At 41.4% G+C, this 27,119-nt stretch overlaps 1 protein-coding gene across 1 annotated transcript in view; it reads right to left on the minus strand.

Annotated features, from left to right (window-relative positions):
* The window catches only part of WDR19 (WD repeat domain 19), a 3,663,919-nt gene that overhangs the window by 577,657 nt on the left and 3,059,143 nt on the right, over positions 1-27,119 (minus strand). The window lies entirely within an intron of this gene.

A 27,119-nucleotide genomic window follows, 5' to 3' on the forward strand; every position in this document is an offset into this window, starting at 1 on the left:
TGAAAAACAGTGTTTTCAAGAAAGAAGTGAAGGAGGACTCCTGCTGACAGACACACTCATGAATATCTGAACTTAAGGTAGGTACTTAAGTAATTAACTTACCTTCTCTAAGGTGGTCTCGGCAGGTAATGCTACATGAATAAGTCTCAAGCAATGATACAGCATGAAGTTGCAAGCAGGCATATTTCATTTTATTAGAGTAATCGGCATTTGGAGAACTGTCTTTCCAAGACTTAGAATGGGTATGGACACACCAAACAAGCTGTAATTCCCGATGAAAATGTAAATCATGGACAAGAGTGCTACAATTCAGATATTTTACATAAAAATTGTAGATATGTCCACTTGACCTAAGCTTGTCAGCTTTTTTTTTGTGTTTTTTTTCTTTAGCAAAGCAGTTCACAATGTATTCTGGAAGTTGGCTTAGACAATTAACTCACTCAAACCTATAACACCGTTTTTGCATATTTCCAGTTCACATCCACAGCTCTGTATAGCACCCAGACCATATTTTGGACCTGGCTTCTTTAATGTGACTCATCAGCTAATAATAATCAGTATTAGAAAGTGCAAAGAGCTTTTAATAAAATGACATTATTGTTAATCTCTGATGCCCTACACTAGAGCAATTAATCAAATAATTTGTCACATATTCATATTTTCATAGCTGACAGCCCTACATGTTATTGAGGGTATGGTGTGAAATGCTATGTTAAGGCATATGAAAATTCATTGCCATAGTCCATTTATATTTCATTATACCTGAGATATTGCTAGCTGTTAGTAATTATGAAAAGACAATATTTCAAAAAACAAGTCACTAAGCAATAGTTGCAAGATATCAGGTGAAACCTTAGATGTTCTTGAAGAAAAATGCCTTTCATATTTGCACTGTAAGTTGCAAATCTTTATGGATATTCAGTGCTATTTATATTGCTAATTATACAATTAAGCATATGTTTTCATAATTCTGTAAATATCTCAATAAACATGCACTCACTGAGGAATTTTTTTGTCATGTGAAACCGTATCTCTGGTTAATAAAAATCTTCTAACAACAGATGTCCAGATAGTATAGTTTCCAGGATGACAATTTGTTTGTGAAAGTTCAACAAAAATATTATTTGGGTGTTGTGTGCATATTTGTTTATTTTTAATAGCTTTTATTGTTCACAAAATATTTACATTTGTTATTGTTATGCTCTAAGTAGGTCACTTAACCAGAAACCGCTCCCAGGCTGTCTGAAAAAGGTCCATGTAGATCAGGGCTTTACCCTGGAAAACATATACAAATAAAACCAATGTCTGAAGTGTACAAACATGGTCTATTTTAGTCACTAGCTTTCTTGCTTTTTTCATGTAGATGGAGGCAAAAAAAGTTAAGATTGTCAGATAGTAATTAACCAGTCCAGGTGATACTTTACAGATATCCATACAATTAATTTACTGAAAAAACGCATGTGAAGTAGTCACCATAAACAAAGTTATGTACTTACAGTGGATATAAAAAGTGTACACACCCCTGTTAAAATGCCAGTTTATTGTGATATAAAAAATGAGGCCACAATAAATCATTGCAAAACGTTTCCCACCTTTAATGTGACCTATAACCTGCACACTTCAATTGAAAAACAAACAAATCTGTTAGGGGAAAATATAAAAAATGAAAAACGTACTACAATACGCTGGTTGCATAAGTGTGCATACCCTTAAACTAATACTTTGTTGTGTGTGCTCAGCCTTAAACTAATACTTTGCTGAAGCGCCTTTTGATTTAATTACAGCATTCAGTCTTTTTGGGTACACACCTGCCCTCAATTAAAGAGGGTCTGATTAACCCCAAATAAAGTTCAACTGTCCTAGTAGGATTTTCCAGACATTTACTCAGTTGCCTCCTACAGCAAAAGCCATGGTTCGCAGACAGCTCTCAAAGCATCAAAGGGATCTCATTGTTGAAATGTATCATTCAGGAGAAGGGTGCAAATAAAATTTCCACAACATTAGATATACCATGGAACACAGTGAAGACACTCATCAAAAAGTGGAAAAATATGGAACAGCGTGTTCAGTTCCATTGATGAAATGACAAGACAAAAATTGGTCAGGGAGGCTGCCAAGAGACCTATAGCTACAATGAAGGAGCTTCAGGAATTTCTGGCAAGTACTGGTTGTGTACTACATGTGACAACAATCTCCCGTATTCTCCATATGTCTGGTCTATGAGGTAGGGTTGCAAGACAGAAGCCTTTTCTAACACAGAAAAGCATCCAGGTCTGGCTAAAATTAGCAAAACAATACATCAAGTCGCCCAAAAGTATGTGGGAAAATGTGAAAGGCTAAACTTTTTGGCCACAATTTCAAGAGGTATGTTTGGCACAAAAACAACACTTTGCATCACCAAAAGAACACCATCCCCACGGTGAAGCATGGTAGTGGCAGTATCATGCTTTGGGGTTGCTTTTCTTCATCTGGAACTGGGGCTTAGGTCAAGGTGGAGGGAATTATGAGCAGTTCCAAATACCAGTCACTTTTGGCCCAAAACCTTCAGCCATTTTCTGGAAAGATGAAGATGAAGAGGAATTTCACCTTTCAACACGACAATGACCCCAAGCATACATCCAAATCAACAAAAGAATGGCTTCACTAGAAGAAAATTAGTTTTGGAATGGCCCAGCCAGAGCAGAGACCTAAATCCAATAGAAAATCTTGGGGTGACTGAAGAGGGCTGTGCACAAGAGATGCCCTCGCAATCTGACAGATTTGGAGTGCTTTTGCAAGAAACAGTGGGCAAATATTGCCAAGTCAAGATGTGCCATGCTGATAGACTCCTACCTAAAAGGACTGAATGTTGTAATTAAATCAAAAGGTGCTTCGACAAAGTATTAGTTTAAGGGTTTGCACACTTATGCAACCAGCATATTGTACGTTTTTTATTTTTTATATTTTTCATAAATGATGCAGCATACAGTAGCTAGAATATTGAGAAACAAATTAAACAAGATAGTATATAACCGATACACAATTGCTTAAACATAAATTCAAAAAGAAGTTTCAATAGATAAACAGGGTCATAAACTAGAAACTATAACTGTAAAGGTGGCCTAAAAATCTGGTTCACAGTACTATGCACTAAGTGAAACTACATAGTACACCTGTGATCTAGGCATACTGAAAGTCAGGAACAGTGAAATTAGTCTGGATCTGTACAGGAACACATCCAAGTTTTAAATAGGATATCTTTTAGTAGGGACTTGAAAGTATGTTGACTATTTAGACATCTAATGTCAGGAGGTAGAGAGTTCCAGGCCTTAGCAACTACATAGGAATAAAGAGATTGGCCTGAGCTATGTAAGCAATTAGTAACCGTCAGTAGGGCTGTATTGGAAGATCTTAGTTGATGGGCAGTATTATGGAATGTGAACAGACCAGAGAGGGTAGGTATTTTATTTGGTTGGTATAGTAGTTGATGGGTGAGGAGCCGTTGATTGTATTTTAGTAGGTTAGGGAGTTATAACCATCCTAGCTGTCTTAGGGAGAGGCAATGGTGAGAACAAAACTTAGCATTGGTTGCAAATTTTGAGATTTTATTGTAGCAGGTAGATCGTTTCAGAAGGTCAGATTTGTTTAGGTTAGTTAGAACTGGGGAAGCATATAGTAAGGTGGAGAGTAAATGGGTACGAGAGACAGTGATTTAAGATTCCCATGTGAGGACGCTCTTGCAGCAGTAGAGTGAACCTAGTTTTTTATGAATTTTGGCCATTGTTAGTGCTATATGTTTGTTGAATTTTAGGTTTTGGTCAATAGTTACACCTAGTAGCTTGGCTTGAGTTACTGGTGTGATAAGGGTATTGTTGGAGGATGTTATTGAGAATGGCAAGGTAGGGGTGAAAGTTTTGGATGGGTGGAAGATCATGAGTTGGGAGGAATTTAGCCATTTTTATATAGTACTGAAGGCTTCCTAGGTTCTATCTTGGAGTAATTGTAGAGAGGGGGCTGAGCAAATAAGGGTGGTATCATCAGCATACTGTTCTATATTAGTTTGTTGGGTAGCCAAAGGGAGGTTATTGGTAAAGATGGAAAACAGTAAGGGACCAAGAATGGATCCTTGTGGAACACCTTGTCCCAATGGGAGGAGAGGGGGGAGAGAGTTATGCCATTTAACAGCTTGTTGCCAGGGGGACAGATAATTAAACCACAGTAGAGAGGACTTATCCAGATTGAGCTCAGAGAGAGTCAATAGTAAGTTGTAGTGGGATACCGTGTCAAATGCCTTTGACATGTCTAGGAAGACAACAGATACTAAGTTACCGAGATTTCTTTGTTGGTTGATGTGGTCAGTAAAGGATATAAGGGCAGAGGTGGTACTATGGTTTGACCGAAATCCATGTTGGGAATTTGCTAGCAGGTTATATTGAAGAAGGTGATTCAGTAGTTGGGTGCGTACACATATTTTTCTAAGATTTTTGATAGAGGAGATAGTACAGCTAGGGGGTGATAATTTCTAGGTTCTGTAGAGGAACCACCTTTGTGTAGGGGGACGATGTAAGACATTTTCCAGAGAAAGGGGACAGTGTGTTCAGCTCTGGATCTATTGATGAGTATGGAAATAGGGTAGGCGATGGCAGAGATGGCAATCCTGAGGTAATCAGTGGGGAGTTTATCAACAGTGAGAGTGGTGGGTTTCAATTTGGTAAAGTTTTTATGAACTAAGTCAGTTGGAAATGGTTTAAGATAGAATTGGGAGTTGGTCTTATGGTGACAGTTTTGTATTTTGGAGGTTACTTGTAGTAGTAGTGGGGAAATTGTTGAATAACATTTGGATGGAGGAGATACAATAGTCATTAAACTGGGTGGCCATGTCACTGTTATCACCTTCGATGTTAGGGTTTGGAGAGGTGATTTTTGCCTGGTTGGAGAGTGTGGCTGATTGCAGACCAGAAGTTTTGTGGATTGTTGTAGTGAGTTTTGTGTAACTGGATATAATAACTTTTTTCTCATTATGTATTTGTTTTTTTTGCTTTGTTTTTGATCTCTAGGAAGTATTGTTGATCTGTACTTGTTTTGTTGGTATGCCAGGTTGTCCAAGCTATGTCTCATTGTTTGAGTAGGGATCTTGTGTCCTTTGAGTTCCAGGGGGCTGGGTTGGTTTTACTATGAATTATAAGTTGTGGGGCCATAAGATTAAGGATACCTAAGAAGGTAGTATTAAAGTATTCCACAGCTTCACCTAATGGTAGAGTTTTAAGAGGTGACCAATTTATTTTTTTAAGGTGTTGATCAATTGGTCTGGTAGGAATTTTTTCGAACTATGGATAGAAAGAAGGATGGTGGGTTTTATGGGTTTTGTGTGTTGTCTTAGTATGAATGTGGGTAGGTGATCACTGAGGGAGTCAGGTAACGTACCAGATATACTGGCAGATGAAGGCTTATTGGTTAGGATCCAGTCTAATATGGATTACTTTTTGGTGGCTTTGTCTATACGGGCATAAATATATTTTTCCCTAGGCTATATTATCTACTCATGTCTGTTCCAAAGAGTGTACTTAAGTGTGTTTAATGTCATCTCTCTGAAGTCCAACCTGTGAATACTTTGGCTACCGATAATGTTCTGTTTCAACTTGTTACAGCTGTCCAAATATTTGCACTATGTATGTATAGGATCACACTGTATGAACTGAAACAAAGTTTTTACTAAGTTAACATGTCATTCTACTACATTAGGCTTTGGAATAACTTTATTTAACTGTAACCATATTATGTCAAAGTGGAGCTTTTCTCCCTAGGCCTCTGCTGAAAATGGGATATTTTCCTGGTCAGATTTTCCTTGTAAACAAATGTCAAACAAATAAACTGATAAACTTGAATGAGTGAAGGTTCAGGTGAGCCTTGCCAGATGGATGAGACAGAAGGGCTGTGGAATGGCATCAAATGTAGAGGCAACTCCAAAAGATGAATGCATAGTATAGGGAAGCAGACTTGTCAAGGCCAAATGGGAGCTATGATAACATTAGACCTGTTGATCTTCCCATTCTGAATGAACTTGGAGATCGGGGAAATGGGGGGGGGGTAAGGCTTAAATGATTTCTGGAGGCAGTTCTAGACTACAGCATCCCTAGGCTCTGACTCAGAGAAAGAATATGGGAAAAAAGTGCTGCACCTGGTGTTGGTTTGAGATGCAAACAGGTTACAGTAAGGCTTCCCTCGACAATAGAAGGTCTTCCACACCATTGTGAAGCCTGGAGATCACTTGTACGACATCATCAGGCAATAACGAAGCATGTCTGCCAGAGAAATAGCTTGCCTGCAATGTGGACTGTTATTAGAAAATGAACCAATGACATTGTCCACTCTTATATTCCCATGGACTCTCAACAAATGGAGTACAAATGGGTCCCCCCTTACTGTTTATGTACCAGACTATGACCATAGAGTCTATGTGAATAGTTAAGGCATCATTTAGAAGCGAGTTCCTGCCAGACAATGCCCCCCCTCCAATCCTCGAGCTAAATGCCTACGTTTGTCTGTGGTTACCATCACAGCGGAAGGAAGAAGATACAATGGACTGCCCAGAGAGAAGTTGGGTGTGAGCATCCACCAACTAAGATGGGATTTGCAAGATTTGGATATCATGATCTGATAGGCAAAGGAGTCTGAGGTGTGGCACTAATAATTTCCGACTGTCTACTGAAGGACCTTCATATGCAATCTTGCATGATGTACAAATAATATGGTGACAGCCATTAGGCCTATACTGCTGATGCATAGTTAAGCCAGAAGGTCTGCTGAGGGATGAGGTTCAAATTTTTTTTTTTTTGTATGGAAAGAATACTCTTTTGAGGTAGACCTTGCACAAGGCATGTATCTAACATGCAACCTATGAAGGTAAGGGTCTGTGAAAGTTTCCCTTATAATTCTGTAGCACTCATCATTATGCCTAGGGGCTGGAATGCATGAAGTAAAACATATCATGCAACTAACAAGAGTGTCAATTGTGGGTATGGCTAACAGACAGTCATCTAGATAGGGAAACACTTTTGTCCCCTGCAATCTCTGGTCCATGCATTTGGTAAACACTGTGGGGGTTGAGGTGAGACTGGCTGCTACTGGAAATTTAGAAATCAACTTGACCACTTGGCTTTTTTGATATATTGGTAGTATTTGAGTCTTAGACATTTAGAAAGCACATCCACTCTCCTCTTGCCAAGCAAGCGAGAACTGTTTGCAACGAGAACATACAGAAAGTGTGTTTTGGGATAAATTTGTTTAAACTGCTTATATCCAGTATTAGTCTGATATCCTCTATTTTCTTTGGAAACAAAAATAATTTCTAACAGTATCTAGGAGTTATGTGATCTGGTGTGACCTCTTAGATGACTTCTTTTGAATGAGATGAAATATTTTTGATACTCTCTTCTGACTCAGTGGAAGATTGTGTAAGGGTAGGGACTGTAGTTGTGGTGAGCTATTATAGGGGGCCTTGTAGCTCATGGATATTATGATCCTTTTCCATCTGGCCTGTGTGTGCCAGTCAATCAGAGACAGATAACTCATGACCACCTCCAGAACTAAACAGTTGGACAGCCTTTCAGCGGTACTACTTAAGCTGTCGCCAGAAGTGGAATCAAAGAACCCTTGGTTCTGCAAATGTTTCTACTTGGGTGGGTGTCTGTTGCAGAAGGAACCATGGTCATGTTAGCTCCTCCCCATTTAAACCACACTGCTTTAGGCTTTTCGGAGTCCTGATAAACATCTACTGTGGCATCTGAAAATGGACACCCACATCTGTGAAGGTATAATAATCTCTCTCAGTTTCAAAGTTTTTCTCTTACTTGTGAAAGGAAGAGGTTGCTGACATTAAAAGGGGCATTCAGAAAGGGCAATTTAATGTTATCGCCAAAATCTGTTAGTCACAGCAAGACATTACATCATATCATGACATCAAAATTTGCTGTCCTTACTATTTTATCTGTGGCAGTATGCTGCAGGAGCAAAGAGAGTTTTGAGACTGATATCATTTCAACTAGGAAATCAGCTTTGTCATTCATATGTTTTGCCTGATTTTGCAGCAACTGATAAAGCAGATAACAAAAAATAATCAAGGAAATCATTATGTCTGCTGGGGGTACGACCCAGGAAAATGAAGGCGGAGAATTGAACAATTTCTGTAGAATTATTTCTGTGCATGAAGAGACTTTAGAGCATTCTTCTATGCATGATTTCCACAAACTTCCCAAATTTGGGGACATTCAATGGCAAAGTTGGGGGAGCCACCTTCATCCCTATCTTCAGTGTTAGGGAAAACAGACTCCAAAAGAGGAATTGAGATTTTTTTCTTAGATCTTCAATTACTGGGCAAGCATACAAAGATGAGGAAGAAGGTGGGCACTCTAACTTGTAGCTATATGGTCTTTACAGACTTAATATTCATCTAGCCTTAAATGCATTCACTTAATAACTGACAAAAAAGCTGAAAAAGTGGTGATATTTAACACCTCTTTTTACTGCTACCAAAGCAGCTGAAAAAGCATAGCCTTTGAAAGCTATTTTGGTAGCTGTCAAGAGCTGCCAAAATGCTGGAGTTGTTTCCACCAGTTTTCTGATAGGATTTAAAGAGCCAGTAAGGATCTTCACAGTGGCGTGATTCAATTATGTATAGATTCTTTTGTTGCCAATCTTTATTTCTTATCTGGCTTTATATAATAATACAACACAAATGAAGTTTAAGCATTTGGGATGGCCACTTTCTAAAAACATCTAATATACTGAATGGGAATAAAAGCATTATTCTAGTGACAGGGTGTATAATTTTTTGGAATTGGTCCAGCTACAATGCGATATTCTGGCCTACAGGCCTTTCAAATGACAAAAGAAACAACATATGTAAACTACAGCTGTTTTTCTTCTATGATACACTAGAGCTATGATGTCGCAGAAAGCAAGGAATAATCATCTGGCTGATATATGCCATGGAGTCTTTGCAGACACTTCAACTAGTTCTGGCAGTGGTATTGCTTGTGACATGTGTCTCTCATATAGGCTTATGTGCACACCTTAAGCAGTCCAGCTAAGTTAACTTTGAAGGTACCCCCTGTGAAGACAGGTGAAGGCTGCCAGCCTAGCTAGATAGAATTTTGTAGATAATTCTGTCATTTGTAAATATTAGATTGGATATTGAACTGCAAAAATGTAAAAACAGTGCACTCTGCTGTAAGAAAGCTAAGTCAGGCATTTTATCACTGTCTTTGATGTCAAAATTCAGAGCCAATATGTCTAGAGGGACACATCCTGCTTATTGTTTTAAGACCAGAGTTAACAGCTAGAATTTGCATAGTATAAATGTCCTTTATTGCTCTGGTTTCTGACCACGTGTAAAGAATGTAAATGTAGTTTCTGTTAGCCTGGGAACACCAGAGAAGTGTGAAGAATGATGTCATGTGAAGCAGCTCTGTGTTATCAGTGAGAGCTCTGAGCATTTGTCTTGAGAACATCCAACATCACCAGCACTGTCTTGCTCTACATTAAGTTATTTAAAACTGTGTTTTCTCTTAGGTATAACTAGGAAATAGGAAAATTAGACTAGTTTGTTTTTATGGTATTATTTTAAGTATTTCTCTGTGATCTCTGAACTCTTGACTAGCACTGTGTAGTAAGAAGTATTGTCTTGTGTTTTTATTATTTATTATTAAATATTTTTAAACCTTTCAACTGTGGCTGTTTTATGTAGAGATAATTTATTTAAGCTCTAAGAGTAAATTGCATGTATATAGTGATGCTGTACCAAGTCACTCCACATAAGTCTTGACTGTTAGGTCACACTTACCATTAGGATAAAACTATTGCACAGTAATAACTGGACACCCTTTTAAGGGCCTTTGAGTAGCTGATAAATATTAGTGGGTGGTGCTACCCTTTAGACTGGGCAGAGAAGGGTTACAGCTGAAGAACCTGTGCCAGCCTTCCCTAGGAGTATCTGTGTAGTTGTATATAACTCTTATCTCAAAGTATGTGTGTGTCAGCTACTTGGGCAGGGACACGAAGCACTAGTTGGACGGGAGGATGCTGGAGGTTCTAGCTTGCCCACTAGGCTGAAATCTGGACCCTAATGCTGTGCCACTGGGGAGTCTTATTGGGGACCTGGAGGAAAAGGGAGAGACCAGCCCCAGACTGACTGTGATCTCTGTGTGTTCTTAAGGGAAATTGTACTTTACTGTGTGGGTATTTATTATCCTTTCTCTATATGGATGCCCCTCACTGGTGTTAGTGGTGAGGACCAGGGCTCCTTGATTGCTGGGCAAGTGCATGGGTGTCACATATTAATTGTTTGGCAGTGGTGGTATATCCACACAACATATTAATTGGTTGGAAATACTAATTGGCTTGTAGTGGTGTGGGTAGAGTGAATTCCTGTAGCTTGTGTACAGTGATCACTGAAGGTGTTTTGTACTCTAAATCAGCCATGCAGTGAATAAAATTTCAGATCACAATTATTTTATTTATTTTGTTAGCTTAGATAGGGAGAACAGGCAGCATATCAGCAGAGGAGTACAGAAAGCTGACAAGTAACCAGATGGCTGGGATGTGCCAGGCTACGGGACGGGTGCATGGAAACCTGACTAAGGCAGACATGATAGCAGCTTTGGTCACAGCTGCATCAGAAAACAGCAACCAGGATGACGATCAGACAGGCAGCGGAAAGGTACCACCCTCAGAGGATGGACAGCTCAACCTTTCTGCAGAGGGCTTAAAAAATCCATCTGGAACTAGAGAGACTTGAGTTGGAGGCCAGCCATTTGGAAATAGAAGCAGCTGAGAGAGTGAGATGTCTGCAGGTTGAGGAGAATGAGAAACTGCTATGCCTGGAAGCTGAGGAAAAGGAGAGGCAGCATGAGAGGGAGATACTGACTCTTCGCCAGAGTCATGGAGGTAATGCGGAAGGGAGTATCTGGACCCCAGAAGTACAAATGGTCAGTAAATTTCTTCTGCAGTTTAAAGAGGGGGATAACTTTGATAGTTTTATTTATATGCTTGAGAGGGTATGTAAACAGTATGATGTTGACCAAAGGCTCTGGGTACGGTTCCTGACCCCCTTACTCCATGGTAAAGCTGCAGCTGTGTTGTCTAAACTTGCTGATTGTGAATATTTTGATTATACTGCTGTTAAAAATCACTTGTTAGAATGTTTTAAGCTAACACCTGAAATGTATAGGAAAAAGTTGCATGAGCATAGACGCAAGGCAGATGAAAGCGTGTGTGAATATGTTACTGAACTGAGCACTTATTTTCATAGGTGGGTGAGTGGATGTCAGATCACCACTTCTGAAGGGCTGGCAGACCTTTTGGTAAGGCCTTAGTACTTTGCCTGAGGACATGAGGATCTGGTTAGTTGATAGACAATGTGCTACTTCAGATGAATTGGGGAAGAAGGAAGACCCATACCTAGCAAGCAGGGCATCCCTGCTCAGGAAAGGGACCCCCAGTACTGCTCATGGGCCTAAAGGAACCCATGGTGGGCAGCACAGACTGCCCCAACAGAATCTGCCAGTAGCAGGGGTAGCCACTAGGCCAGGTATACATCCAGGACCTAGGGTTAAATGTTTTGAATGCAACCAGTGGGGCCATGTGGGATACACATGCCCATAGAAACAAGGTGGGGAACAAAAGGTGAGAGAGCCAGTAAGTGGGGAGGATAAAATGCCAGTAGTAGGTTTTCTTGAGACAACAGGGGTACTGAACTACCATCCTGCAGATGTCCCGATAGGGAAGGATTTGGATGAAGCAGTACCATGTGTTTATGCAGTTACATGCAGCCAGGCTAGGAGACAAGCATATGGGTCTGGTAGCCTGGGGGAGACCCAGACAGACTGCATACTTGCAGCCAGGACTGGTGAGGTGGTTACCTCAGGGAGGGAACTACTCTGTAGCAGTGAAACTGAAGGTGAGCCATAGCTACTTGTGGGTACTGATGTTCCCTTGGACAGAGGGACTGCAAAGGTAGAGGTGAGTAGTAGTACCCAGGCTGACAGTGAGGCACCACTGTCATAGGATGCCAGAATTCCTGTGGAAGGGAAGCTGGGAAAGGTTACAAAGAGAGAGCTGAGACAGGCTCAGCCCTCTGACCCTACATTGCAAGGCCTGAGGCAGGTAGCTAGTGAGGCACCTGATTCTTAAGGGAAGGGGGAATCTGTATATGGGACAAAGGGTTACTGTATACAGAGTGGACTCCTGAGGGAGGGCTAGAAGGTGAGAGGGTACGGCAGTTGGTAGTGCCTAGAGCCTACCGTCTGGCGCTTCTAACCATAGCCCATGATATTCCCTTTGCAGGTCATTTGAGCATAAAACATACAAAGAGACATATTATGCAGAACTTCTATTGGCCCGGAATTTCCAGAGATGTAACAGGGTAATGCAGGACCTGTGAGCAGTGCCAAAAGGTAGGCAAAGCCAGAGATAAGGTGAGAGCACCTTTGATGCCTTTGCCTGTGATTGAGGAGCCATTTGCAGAGGGTAGTTATGGATATTGTGGGGCCTCAGAGTACCCCAAGTTCCACAGGGAAAAAGTATATCCTAGTGGTAGTGGATTATTCTACACCATACCCTGAGGCAGTGACTCTGTCCTCCATTGAGGCAGAAAAGGTGGCATATGCTTTGTTAAGAGTTTTTCAGCAGGGTAGGTTTCCCAAAAGAAATACTGACTGACAGAGGTCCCAATTTCATGTCAGACCTTCTGGCTTGCCTGTGGAAGTCCTGTAGGGTGAAGCACCTGAAGACCACCCCCTACCATCCCCAGTCTAATGGTCTTGTTGAGAGGTTAAACTCTACAGTCAAGTCCATGCTACGGGCATTTGCAGACCAATTCAAGAGGGAGTGGGACAAATATTTACCCCATCTGTTGTTTGCTTACAGAGAGGTTCCCTAGGAATCCACAGGTTTTTCACCCTTTGAGTTGCTGTATGGCCGTAGGGTGAGGGGACCTTTAGATGTAATTTGAGATGAGTGGGAAGGTAAGTGTGAATCTCACAAGGAGGCGGTTACGGCATATGTCCTAAACCTCAGGACAAGGCTCAGGAAACTCATGGGCTTGGCCCAGGAGAACCTGGCAGAAGCTCAACAACATAAAAAGGTGTGGTATGACAGGAATGCTTGATCTAGAGAGTATGCTGTGGGGCACCGGGTAATGGTTCTAATTCCAGTCAGACACAAGCTGCAAGTAGCTTGGGAGGGACCCTACAAGGTGGTAAGAAAGGTAAGTGATGTTAACTACATGGTAGAATTGCTAGGCAGGAGGCAGGGGCACAAATTGTACCATGTTAACATGATAAAACCTTACCATGATAGGGAGGCCCTTGTACTGAACATTTGCAGTGGATTGCAGGAGGAGTCTGAGGAAGATCTGGTGACTGATAATCTCATTGAGGCTCGGACTGTCAGCTCAGTGGAAGGGGTAGCAATGTCCTAGCAGCTATCTCCTACCCAGGTTCGAGAAATCCTAGCAGTGTTACAGGAGTTTGGGGACATGTTCACTGGGAAACCAGGGTGCACCCACCTGGTGCAGCACCAGGTGGATACAGGACCCCAAAGGCCTATTAGGCAAGCCCCTTATATGGTGCCTGAGGGAATCAAAAAGACTCTGAGGGAGGAGATACAGGAGATGTTGGAACTAGGGGTGATTCAAGAATCCAACAGTCCCTGGGCCTCCCCAGTGGTGCTGGTGCCAAAGAAGGATGGCAGCACCAGGTTCTGTGTGGACTACAGGAAATTAAATAGTAACACAGAGTCAGATGAGTACCTTATGCCTAGGACAGATGAAACCCTAGAGCAGCTGGGTGGTGCAGTGGGCTAAGTATCTTACAACCACTGATCTTACCAAGGGTTAATGGCAGGTGCCCTTGACTCACATTGTTAAAGAGAAGTCAGCCTTTGTGACTCCTTTTGGCTTGTATGAGTTCACAAATATGCCCTTTTGGATGAAAAATGCCCCAGCAACTTTCCAGAGGCTGGAAGATCATATCATAGCAGGACCATGAGGGTTTGCCCTTGCTTAGCTAGATGATATTGCCATCTACAGCCATTCCTGGCAAGAACACCTTCAACATGTCAGGGAGGTGCTGGGCAGACTACAGAGGGCAGGTTGACCATTAAGCCGAGCAAATGTCTGGAGGGTATGGCAGAGATCTCCTACCTGGGACATAGAGTGGGGAGACGTAAGATCAGGCCAGAACCTGCCAAAGTAGAGGCCATTCAGGCATGGCCTGCACCTGTTACCAAATATCAAGTGAGGGCATTCTTAGGGGTAACAGGGTACTACAGAAAGTTTGTCCCCAGTTATAGTACCATAGCTGCTCCCCTCACAGACCTGACAAGGAAGAACAGGCCATATAAGGTAGTTTGGGCACTGCAGAAACTTCAGCCTTATCTGTATGAAAGACAATTCACTGTAGTGACAGATCACAATCCCCTAACATGTTTAAACAGAGCCAGCCAGCAAAATGCCAAGTTGCTAAAATGGAGGCTAGGGTTGCAGGCATATGATATGCTAGGGCAGCACCACAGTGGGTTTAGCAATGCCAGTGCAGATGGGCTCTCAAGACAGGGAATGAGGTAAGGTATACTCAAATAGACCTAACCCTCTCAAGCAACATTTCTCAAGGGTCACTTGAAAAACTAGCTTGAGTTCTCCGAGGGGGGGGGGGTATGTGAAGACAGGTGAAGGCTGCCAGCCTAGCCAGATAGAATTTTGTAGATAATTCTGTCATTTGTAAATATTAATGTAAGCCACAGGCTTGTTCTCTTAAATGTGAAAAGACTGCATTGAATATTGAACTGCAAAAATGTAACAACATTGCATTCTGCTGTAAGAAAACTGTGTCAAGCATTTTATGATCGTCTTTGATATCAAAATTCGGAGCCGATATGTCTAGAGGGAGGCATCCTGCCTATTGTTTTAAGACCAGAGTTAATGGCTAGAATTTGCATGTATAAATGTCCTTTATTGCTCTGGTTTCTGACCAGGTGTAAAAAATGTAAATGTAGTTTCTGTTAGCCTGGGAACACAAGAGAAGTGTGAAGAATGATGTCATGTGAAGCAGCTCTGTGTTATCAATTTACAGAGAGAGAGAATCAGAGAGCTAAGATCATTTTGTCTTTTGAACATCCTTATTTAGAACTGTATTTTCTCTTAGATATAGATAGGAAATAGGAATATTAGACTAGTTTGTTTTTCTGTGATGTCAGAACTTTTCTATGGTATTATTTTAAGTATTTCTCTGTGATCTCCGAATTCTTGACTAGCACTGCGGAGTAAGAAGTATTGTCTTATGTTTTTTATTATTATTAAATATTTTTAAACCTTTCAACTGTGGCTGTTTTATGTAGAGATAAGTTAAACTCTAAGAGTACATTCCATTTATATAGTGATGCTGTACCAAGTCACTCCAAATAAGTCTTGACTGTTAGGTCACACATACAATTTCGATAATAATATTGCACAGTAATAACTGGACACCCTTTTAAGGGCCTTTGAGTAGCTGATAAATATTAGTGGATGGTGGCAGCTGTTACTATCTTTTAGACTGGGCAGAGAAGGGGCACAGCTGGAGAACCTGTGCCAGTCTTCCCCAAGAGTGTCTGTGTGGTTGTATATAACTCTTATCTCAAAATGTGTGTGTTTCAACTACTTGGGCAGGGACACGAAGCACTGGTTGGACAGAGATGGGTGCTGGAGGTTTTAGCTTGCCCACTAGGCTGAGATCTGGACCCTACAACTGTGCCAGTGGGGGGTCTTAATGGGGACCTGGAGGAAAAGGGAGAGACCAGCACAAGACTGACTGTGATCTATGTGTGCTCTTAAGAGAAATTGTACTTTACTGTGTGGGTATTTATAATCCTTTCCCTATATGGATGCCCCTCACTGGTGTTAGTGGTGAGGATTGGGGCTCCTTGATTCCTGGGCAAGTGCATGGGCATCACACCCCCACATTGTGGAAGCTTTAAAAGGACTTGGACATTATCAGCAATAATATTCTGAAATGTCTCCTTAGCCATTAACATTTTGAAGATCTTCTGTAGCCCTGCCTTTGAAATCTGCATTTTTTTAACAGAAAAGATAAGAACTCCAATATCAAGTGGCGTTCTGCTTTGAGATCTTGAGGGCTAGTCAGAGAAGGGCAGAATCAGACAAGCATAGGTATAGTATGAAAGTTACAAATATGTAGATTTATTTACATATTTGCATGATTTATTTTGTTAACCTGACTGAGATATTGTCCCTTTTTATGACAGGCCTGGGGAGAAAAGTCCCACTAGACTGATACACAGTAGTAAAAGCAAACAACAAATACATATTCACAAATAGAGACTAAAACACACACACACACACACACATATATGTATGTATGTATATATATATATACATATATATATATATATATATATATATATATATATATATATATATATATATATATATGGGTCTACTTTGGAAGCTTGAAGTTTCAAAACTTCGAACTTCATATGGTCAAGACCATAAGACCGAAGTTTTGAAACTTCGAATAGTTAGAGCAGAATAGGAAATTTACTGTTCTCTTCACTGTGGTGTGAACTCTGAGTTTGTATATTTAATTAGAAGGGGATGTGGGGTGCAAAGGAGCTTGCCCCCCTGCATAAATGTAAATTTTTTTTTTAACTGAAGTTTTGAACTTTACAACCTTTGATGTTATGGTCTCAACCATATGAAGTTCGAACTTTTGAAAGTTCGAGCTTCAAAAGTAGATCCATATATATATATATATATATATATATATATATATATATATATATATATCTATATATATATATATATATATATATAGTGTGTGCGTGTGTGTGCACACATACACATATAAATATCACACATACACAAAACAGATATATGAAGAAACAACTAAATGCACAGAAAGGCAACGTGGATGTTATCCTACATAATCACAAACTCACAAGTATAAACACCAGTTTGAACAGCTATAAATGCTAAAAAAATTCAAAAGGCAGTTGTAGATTTTTTTTTTTTGAAAATGAAAATTGGGTAGTACAGGCGTGGAAGTAATGATACAAAATGATAGGAAAATAGACATCAGCAAATGTATATAGCTAGTAAAGTGATATCTTCAGGAACATATGGAAAGAAATAGGTACTGATATCAATCCCTTTTGGGGAAGGGAGTCTCTAACGTGCAGACCAAATGTTTTCTCTGCCTCTTCCCATTCTATTACGTTTCCCTCTCTACTTATTTGCTCCAAATATCTTGGTTCCTTTGGTCAGTTTTCTCCAGTAAATTCCAGCTCCTACTTACCTATTCTCTCTACCCTTAATTGCAGTCATCCTTATTGGCAGAATATCCTTTCTCCATTCCCATGTTAGCTTAGTTCTTAAAATATTTTCGGCTACTTTAAGAATATAATATTTCGTATGACTGCTGTTATTGTCCTTAAGGATCCGCATTGAAAATCCTACTCTCTCCTTATTTCTTGAATTTTACCCCGCTTCATCATCATCCCTTTCCACTTTGTTTAAAAGAAACATATTGCCATAAAAGGGATTACATGGGTCAAGAACATTAAAGGAAACATGTTGTTCATAAAACATAATACATTTCTGCAAAATCACAAGCTATCACTGAAGAACATTTTACTCATCTTAAGTAGAAAAGGCTAGCCATTCAGTGATTCAAGACAAACGTTAAAAGAAACTACCAAAAAGATTACAAGTGGATTCTAAAAATATATAGATGATTTACCGAGCTATACTCAATACCACAAGCCATTTTCGCCTTCCAAAGTTAGCTAAAGTACATTTGTGTGCAAAATATTTATCTTATCAGTAGACTACAGGTCAGAGTAACAGTAAGTCATAACATCTGGATTTATCCACCTTGTGTATATCATAGCATCATAGGAGATTACTAGGCTATCGACCCGGAGGTACTTTTAAGCCTAGCCATTTCAACCCAATGTAATACTGTAGAAGTACTAGTCAATACCTAAGACTGCATTTAGTGATGACTGCCCATGTCCAGGACAGTTGTGAGCGCTATCCCTGGTAAGAATTTATGGTGCCCCATCCACTCGTCCAGATTCCTCTTGAACAGTGTCATACAGGTGTTCTGTTTTAAGTGAATTGGTAGCCTGTTCCAAAGATGTGGCAGTCACTGGGAGATAAATGTCCTATTTAAATCGCAGGCCATATTTAAGTCCCTGGAATGGGTAGCTATAGACCGTTTGATTTATGGATCTGCAGTAAGTTCATTTGGTTTGGGTCTTGGGTTACTCTGTAGGCCAGTCATAAGTCTCCCCTAAAATGTCTATACAATACAGAGTATAGTGACAGGGACTTTAGTCAGTCTGTGTAAGGCACATGCTGGAGCCCCTTGATGTTTGTTAGAAACCTCTGAGGTCTCAATAATTGCTGCAGGTGGTTAGTACAGTACATACTGAGTGGAGCATTATACTCAATTATGGGCTGGATAAGTGACGAGTATAGGGGGCTTATAACTTCTTTTGCTCTTGAGGCAATGCCTTTGCTAATCGAGTGAGCTATGTGGAAAGCTTTCCTTACAATGGTAGACATGTGATGGTCAAAGTTAAGGTCACAGTCAACCTGTGATTCCCAGGTCCCTTACCACTTAGGTTCATAGGCAGGTACTAAGCTACTGGCCCAAGGGCCTAAGTAAGCCTAGCCAACAAGGTTCCCTGGCTTACGCCACCCAAGAAAGTTGATTTCCTGTGCCCCTGTCAAGCAGAGCCACAGAAGTGATCCCCGGGGTGTATTTCCCATTTCCCATACACTCATCAAGATTTTTCTTGAAGAGTGCTAATGAGGAACTTTGGTTGACATAGATGGGTAGCTTGTTCCAGAGTGTAGGAAGTCTCTGGGACAAGACTCTATCCCTCCAGCATGTCCTGTTTATTGTGGTGACAAGGTTTAGGTCTCTAGAGAGTGTAGCTCGTTGGGATTGGGATTTCTTTAGGTGTAGCATGTCCAACAGCTATGGGTTTAACATAGCTTTACATGTTAGGAAAGAGATCTCCTCGGAGTAGGCGATATGCTACACATTGAGACGGTCAGTGTAGGGCATCTGTTTTTGGCCAGAAATCCTCTTTGTGAGGTACTTCTGTGGTCTTTCCAGCTGCTGCAGATGTCTTGTGAGGTACAGTCCAAAAGGGACGTTGTACTCTATAATGGGTCTAATGAGTGCCGAGTAGAGGGGAACAATGACCTCTTTTTTCCTGGATGAAAACCCTTTTGTGATGAGGTGTGCCACATAGAAGGATTTCCTGACTACTGTGGTGATGTGATTATCAAAGGAGAGACTACTTTCCACCTGTGTCCCAAGGTATCATCACATATTCCACATTAAGTAGATTGTCACCTGTGTGGTAGTTCATGGGTACAGAGTTTTTACCAAAGGGGATGACAATGCACTTTTTGGCATTGAGCTTGAGGCCATGCCTCTGACACCAGGCATCTGTCTCAGTGAGGCCCTTCTGTAAGATATCCACATCATTTGGGGCTCGACTATGGCTCCTAGTTTACAGTCATCTGCGAACTTCGTTAGCCAGAGGCCTTCTGTGTTAGCCTGTACTTCAGAGAAGTAGATACTAAACAGGAGAAATCCCAGGACTGAACCCTGTGGTACTTCACTTGTCACTGGTTTGAAGTCAGATTTGGAGTTTGCAACTTTTACAGTGTAGGTTCTGTCAGTGAGCCAGTTGGCAACCAGTCTTGTGATGTAGGTATTTATACCTAGTTTAGTGAGTTTAGCTATAATTCCAGAATGGGGGGTGGTGTCAAAAGCCTTGGCGAGGTCAAGATAGGCTGTGTGAACCACCTTACCCTAGTCTGCGTCTTTGGTAACTACCTCAAAGAAGTCGATCAGGTTCAGAAGGCATGATCGGCCTAAACCCGAACTGGGTGGGTTCCAGAATTTGGAGGTTACCAATGTCTTTGTTTATGAGTTCCATGATGATACGTTCCATGGCCTTGCAGACCAGGCTTGTCAGGCTAATATGGCGATAGTTGCCAGGATCAGTGGTGGCTCCCCCTTTGTGGAATGGGATAACTGTTGCTGTGCTCCATTCAGTGGGCACAAAGCCTGACGTGAGACTATGACTGAACATGGTGCTTAGTTGGGGAGCCAGTTCATTCTGAAGTTCATGTAAAACGCAGCTTGGGATGTTGTCCGGTCCCATGGATGCTGTGTTTTTGGTTATAGAGAGTGCAGCTTTTACCTGCATAGATGTGATTACAGGGACTCTGCATTCTTCCTGTATAGATATGGGCCCTTTAGGGGGTGAGAGGGGGGTAAAGTTAGCACTGAACCTATCTGCCAGGATGTTGGCAATATCAGTTGGTTCTGTAATTTTCGTACCTTTGTGCTGTAACTCAGAGCAGATCTGGGTGTTGACATTGAGATTCTTGACATAGTTATAGAATGATTTGTGGTTGTCCCTAGAATAAGTGGCGATTTTGTTTTCATAGCTAGTGTTGGAGGATCTTATAAGGGATCTCAGCTTTTTACTGAGGCTGACCAGGGACCTCCTCTACTCATTGGATTTTACTCTCTTTTGCAACAGTTTCTTCCTTCTGTTGTAGAGTTTGTTTATGGCAGGGGACCACCAGATTAGCTTCCTTTTTTTGGAGGATAGCACGATCCATGCACTCGTGTAAGTGCTTATAGGGTGTATTTGTGTAGGATTCAGCAGTCGTAACTGTATGGTCCATCTGCATGGGTGTCATGAAGTTCGCCACTTCTGTCTTAAAAAGCATGAAGTTGGCTTTGGAAAAATTTTTTACTGTGGTTTCCTTAATGGTGGGTGGGGGCGAGATGCGGATATCTAGGGTGATTAGCTTATGGTCAGATCTGACCGAGGAGTTGACTTCAGGTGTGGAACACCGGTCACTCATGTTGGTAATTACTAGGTCTAGGATATTGTTACCCCTGGTGGGGATGTGGATAAGTTGATCCAGGGCATTGGAATTTATGAATTCCAGAAAGCGTTGAGTGAGGAAGTTGGTACATTAGTTGTTTTCCCAGTTAATGGTGGGGTAGTTGAAACTGCCCATAATTAGGGTGTTTGGTTGAACCCTTCTATTCTCCAGTATATCAAGAAAAGAGGAGTGGGAACCCTATCTTAATTATTAGTCGTGTAACCTCAGTTACCTCTAGTCTTGGCATAATAAAGTTTTCCATAAGCATTTCCATTTGTGATCTTTCTTGATTTACATACCTCTGCTTTATTCAAATTTTCATAAATATTTTTGAAATATCTCTAATACCTCTACTGGTTTGGTGATAACTCCCCTCAATTTTCTGTTGCCTAAGTTGTTGAGATAAAAATGTTTGTGCTTTGGAGTTATTATCAAAAATAGTTGCTTAACAACAATCTTTCTAAACTTATGTGTATTATTTAGATGCTTCCTTATTTTCTCTTCAACACTCAGAATTTGCAACTATTATTATGTTAGATTCCACTTATTCTGCAATTCTTCAGCCTATGTAAGCCCTTCTTTACCATATACCTTTCTCTTTTATTTCTACTTATTTTAAACCTCCATTTTTATTTTATCCTACTCACTGTCTACAATTTATGAAAATAGTTCTATATTCGCTGGTAATGCTGGAATAATTTCCACTGCCTATTCCTTAAATCCCTCTCTTATTAACAGGTAGGTGGGAAAGCACCAATGTCTCATTTTTACTTCATTACCCTGCATTTTTGTCTTAGTTTTTATCAGTGCATTATCTGGAATAGTTTTTGGATGTGTATCAAAGCTTTCAATTAAATGCACATGTCCCTGTAAAATTTAATTTCTATTTAGTCTAGCCCAGTGGTTGTACCATGGGTAATATATAAATTCTTGAGTTCCTACTACTGACTTCACATGTTCCCTACAATTTTTTTCACAAATTTCTTCAGAAATATACAATCTTTTGTTATATTTTCCCCTTTTAGGCCCCCTGACACGCTCCCACTTTTGCAAATCAAGTTCCAGTCCCTACCTATAACTCATACTCCCAGCCGAAAGCTGATTATATCTCCCAAAATTTTCTTAAGCTCCATAATAGCAGTTTTTGGTAGAATATAAACACATGCCAGTATAATCCCCCTCCTGCAAACAGTACCTAACTAAAACACATCTACCATTATTATCTTTTTCTTCTTCTGTCACTACTGGAGCACCTCTAGTAATCAGTATATTTACTCCAATTTTCCTTTGCCCCTGATATTCTGCTGAATAACCATCCTGAAATCCTTTGTTTTTCAAACGTACATGCTCATTTCATTACAAATGTGTCTCCTGCAGCATTGCTATTTGCTCTCTGTATTTTTAATACAATTCAGTGCTCTTTCATTTTTGTCTATATCTGTAAGGCCATTTACAATAATATGGCTAGGGTAGCCATTATGTTAAAAAGCTACTGTTACCACCTATTATAAATTTTTTTAAATTGTATTTCCAACTTTTGGGTTATGTGCACAAACTAATGTTTGGCAGGCTGATCTTTTATACAGCAGTTTTCACTTATTTCCATTTGAACCTATGCCATATTTTCCAATACTTTTTGTTTTAATGAAAACTCACAAACAAAAAAAAAAAATACATTTCAGAACACCTAATCCCCGATTAACTTAGAACAATTACAGAAAACTGTGTATGTCTTCAAAAAAACCCTCCAAATGGGAACAATTGCCCCAAACTGACAGCTGTGACATTGGTCTTACCTAACCTAAAATTAAGGTTACCCATAGTAAAGGACAGGGTCTATATTATAACACTGAACGATCAAAATTTCAAATGTTATAATATCGACCCATTTCTGTCGAACAATCATAATACTGAACACTCAGAACAGTGAATTTTTTCCCAGGGAAAAAAATTTGCTGTTCCAAGAAACATACACACACACACACACACACAACACAAGCACACCAAAACAACTGCAATCCACAAACATACACTTAAAATCCTACATCTAACCATACACTAAATTGTACATACACTATCATCTATCCACTTACCTTAACCCAAACCCTAACCCTAAGGTCCGTAACACTCACACACTCACCTCACCCTAACCCTAACTCACTTAACCCGCCCCTAACCCTGCAGTCTGTCACTATCGCACACTCACCTCACCTGCGCTCTAACCCTAACTCACTTAACCCGCCCCTAACCCCAAAGTCTGTCACTACCGCACACTCACCTCACCCGCACCCTAACCCTAAAGTCCCTAACTACCGCACACTCACCTTACTCCAGTCCGTTCACTCACTTACCTTAAACCTGGTCCGTAACCATCGCACCACACTTACCTGAACCCAATCTGTAACCTTCGTTCGCTCACTTCCCTAAACCCAGTCTGTAACCATCGCACCACAGTGCTGTAAATAGCGAAGCCACGGAACGGACCACCGAAATCATACCCTAGGTAAAATTCCGATGTTCAGAGGCTTTGCTATTGCCAGCTTTCACTCTAAAGGGTTCGATATTATAACATTCGAAGTTTTAAAACTTCAATGTTATAATATAGGCCCTAAAGGGCATACTACAGCCTGTGTTCTCACATGCATTGATTGCTGTCAGTTCCTTTTTTTAATCTCTTTCCCCCTCTTTTTTGCCCTTAAAAAGTGCACTAGCTATCTTTAAATAAACTTAAAGTGTAGACTGTTCTATTAATGCATTAAAATACTACGGCTGCTATGGAGGTTGTTTTCACTGACCTGTCTGCCACCGTACCTTTAGATTTCCTATTTCCGTCAGCAAAGAATGCTCAGAACTCTGAAGATTATTTGCTTGTACCTGCAGACAGCTCATCTTCATGATAAAGCAGTCAGTCATGAACATTTGTAAACTTCATGCAGAACAGAATGTACAACTACCTTCAGCTGCACACTTCTTAACTCCTACTGAACATCTGCTAATTAAAAAAAAGTTAATATCTTTCTAAGATGTATGAAGCTAAGCATTTTTCATTGCTTTCATTACTTTGTTTTACTTTTGAGCCTACCTGAAGACAATGAACAAGAAGTTATGTACTCACCATAATGTTTGATGTATGTAGTCCATCTCGCCTCACATTCTTACCCTTGGGTTCGGAGCCAAATGTCGGCTCCGACTTGGCCATACTTTTTTAGCTCGAAGTCTTTCTACTGGCTGGGCTAAGATGGTATCCCATGCTGCACTGCTCTCTATCCCCAGACCTAGTTTGCTGCGAGCACCAGCACTCATTCTCCATGCATAACAACAACTAAGGAAAGGAAGAACAAACCAAGAATGAAGGGAGCTCTGAAACCAGACCTAACCTCCAGATCCTCCAGTACGGGGGAAGGAGGGGAGGCAAGTAAGAATGCGAGGCGAGATGGACTACATACATCGAACGTTATGGTGAGTACATAACTTCTTGATGTTATGTAGTCCAATCTCGCCTACATTCTTACCTGTTGGACAGCATCCCCAGCACCTAAATCCTGGGAGGCTCAGTGGAAAATACTCCTGAGCACTGTGGAACCAAAGGAAGACCTGCCCCTAGATACCACATCTAATTTGTAATGAGTAACAAAGGTGTGAGGAGATGCCCAAGTAGCCACAGCACAAATATCATCCATACACAATCTGGCCTGAAAAGCTGTAGATGTAGATACAGACCGAGTAGAGTGAGCCCTTCACTTGGAACAGTAAATCTTTTCCCCCTGAGGAATAAATGAAACAAATACAACTGGAAATCCACCTGGACAACGTGACTTTGGAAACAGGAGACCCAATTCTGTTTTCCGAAAATGAAACAAACAACTGATCAGATTTTCTGAGGTCTTTCGTTCTATGCAATTAAAAACGTAATTGTCTGTGCACATCCAACTGATGAAATTTGAATTCTGCCTTGTTTGAGAACTGGGGGAAAAACCACCGGCAATTCAATAGATTGGTTAAGGTTACTGACTGACGCTACTTTAGGAAGAAAGGAGGGGTTCGGTCTGAGAGAAACCCTGTTCTTATGAAAAATCAAATAAGGGGGTTTGATTGATAAAGCTTGAAGCTCCGAAACTCGTCTGGCTGACGTGATGGCTACCAAAAAGACAGTCTTCCAAGTTAAGAATTTTAAATTGCAAGTGACTGCAGGCTCAAAGGGGGGTGAAGTAAGACCCTGTAGAACAAAGTTTAAGTCCTAAGGCATAATAGGTTCCGATATCGGAGGACAAAGTAACAAAGTGCCCTTCAGGAAAGCCTTACAGAGTCTATGTGCCATCAGACTAGGCTCGTCTGCGACATGAAAGGTAGAAATTGACGCCAATTGGACTTTAATGGTTGCGGCCGCTGAACCCTGGTTAAAGAGCATAGACAAGAACTCCGATACAGATGAAATTGGAGCTGTGTAAGGGTCAATCTTTTTGGCATGCGCCCAGATTGAAAACCTCTTCCATTTGCTGTAATAAATCTTCCTGGTCGAGGGCTTATGAGAGGAAGATAAAATATGAACCACCTCCAGTGAAAATTGATGAAGCCTAACTAATGACGGAAGTGGAGTAGCCAGGCTATCAACCGAAGGGTCCGAAGAGAGGGATGGAGCTGCCCTGACATGTGCGTCAGTAAGTCTGGTTGTGAGTCCGGAATCAAAGGAGCGTCCATGAGATAGGGATGGAGAAAGGGGAGCCAAATTTGAAGAGGCCAGTGTGGGACAATCAGAATCATTTTGCTTCCCAAGGATTGCGCTTTCTGAATAACCTTTGACAGCAAGGGGACCAGAGGGAAGGCATACAGTAGACCGGAGGGCCAATCGTGGACTAGAGCGTCCCTGGGTGACTCCCCCTGAGGGGGGATCAGTGTGAAGTAGCTGCTGCATTTGGCATTGAGGGGACTGGCAAAAAGGTCGCAGCAAGGCTGATCCCAACTGAGGAAGATCTGCTCCACAACTTGACAGTTCAGGGACCATTTGTAAGGCATCAGAATAGCACTGCTTAGCCTGCCTGCGATCACATTGGACTTCCCCGGAATGTGCGCTGCCACCAGAAAACGTTGGGAAGACACTGCCCACTGCCACACTCGCATGGCCTCCCTGCAAAGGGGATAAGACTTGGTTCCTCCCTGCTTGTTCAGATACCACACCACTGACATATTGTCTGAGTGGATTGCAATAGTCCCGAGAGGAAGAAAACTCTGAAGTGCTTGCAACGCTAGTAGCACAGCTCTCATCTTAGCCTGCCTGCGATCACACTGGACTTCCCCGGAATGTGTGCTGCCACCAGAAAACGTTGGGAAGACACTGCCAACTGCCACACTCACATGGCCTCCCTGCAAAGGGGATAAGACTTGGTTCCTCCCTGCTTGTTCAGATACCACACCACTGACATATTGTCTGAGTGGATTGCAATAGTCCCGAGAGGAAGAAAACTCTGAAGTGCTTGCAACGCTAGTAGCACAGCTCTCATCTTAGCCTGCCTGCGATCACACTGGACTTCCCCGGAATGTGTGCTGCCACCAGAAAACGTTGGGAAGACACTGCCAACTGCCACACTCACATGGCCTCCCTGCAAAGGGGATAAGACTTGGTTCCTCCCTGCTTGTTCAGATACCACACCACTGACATATTGTCTGAGTGGATTGCAATAGTCCCAAGAGGAAGAAAACTCTGAAGTGCTTGCAACGCTAGTAGCACAGCTCTCATCTCCAGGACATTGATATGCAGATGCATCTCGTGCTCTTGCCACGTGCCTTGGACTGTCCTGCTTAGATAATGCCCCCCTACCCCATCTAGGAGGCATCCGTGGTCACCGTGTCAACTGGGGGTGCAGGAACGAAGGGCTTTCCCACATTCAGGTTGTCGGTGCGAAGACACCAACTGAGATCCTGTTTGCACCTGTCTGTGAGTAGAATAGGGTGAGAAAGTGGAAGACGTTGAAAAGACCACTGGGCAAAGAGTAGCCACTGAAGGAGCCTCATATGTAACCTTGCCAGAGGGACTAACATAATCGTAGCAGCCATTGTCCTCAACATATGGAGGACCCTTCTTGCCTTCGCTCTTCTCAGAGGGAGCAAGGCGTAAACCTGTTGTTGTAGGACTCTGATTCTTTCCTGTGGCAGAAATGCC

The sequence above is a fragment of the Protopterus annectens genome, chromosome 2.part1, assembly GCF_019279795.1.
Source record: "Protopterus annectens isolate FY-2018-M chromosome 2.part1, PAN1.0, whole genome shotgun sequence".
Taxonomy (NCBI): Eukaryota; Metazoa; Chordata; order Ceratodontiformes; family Protopteridae; genus Protopterus; species Protopterus annectens.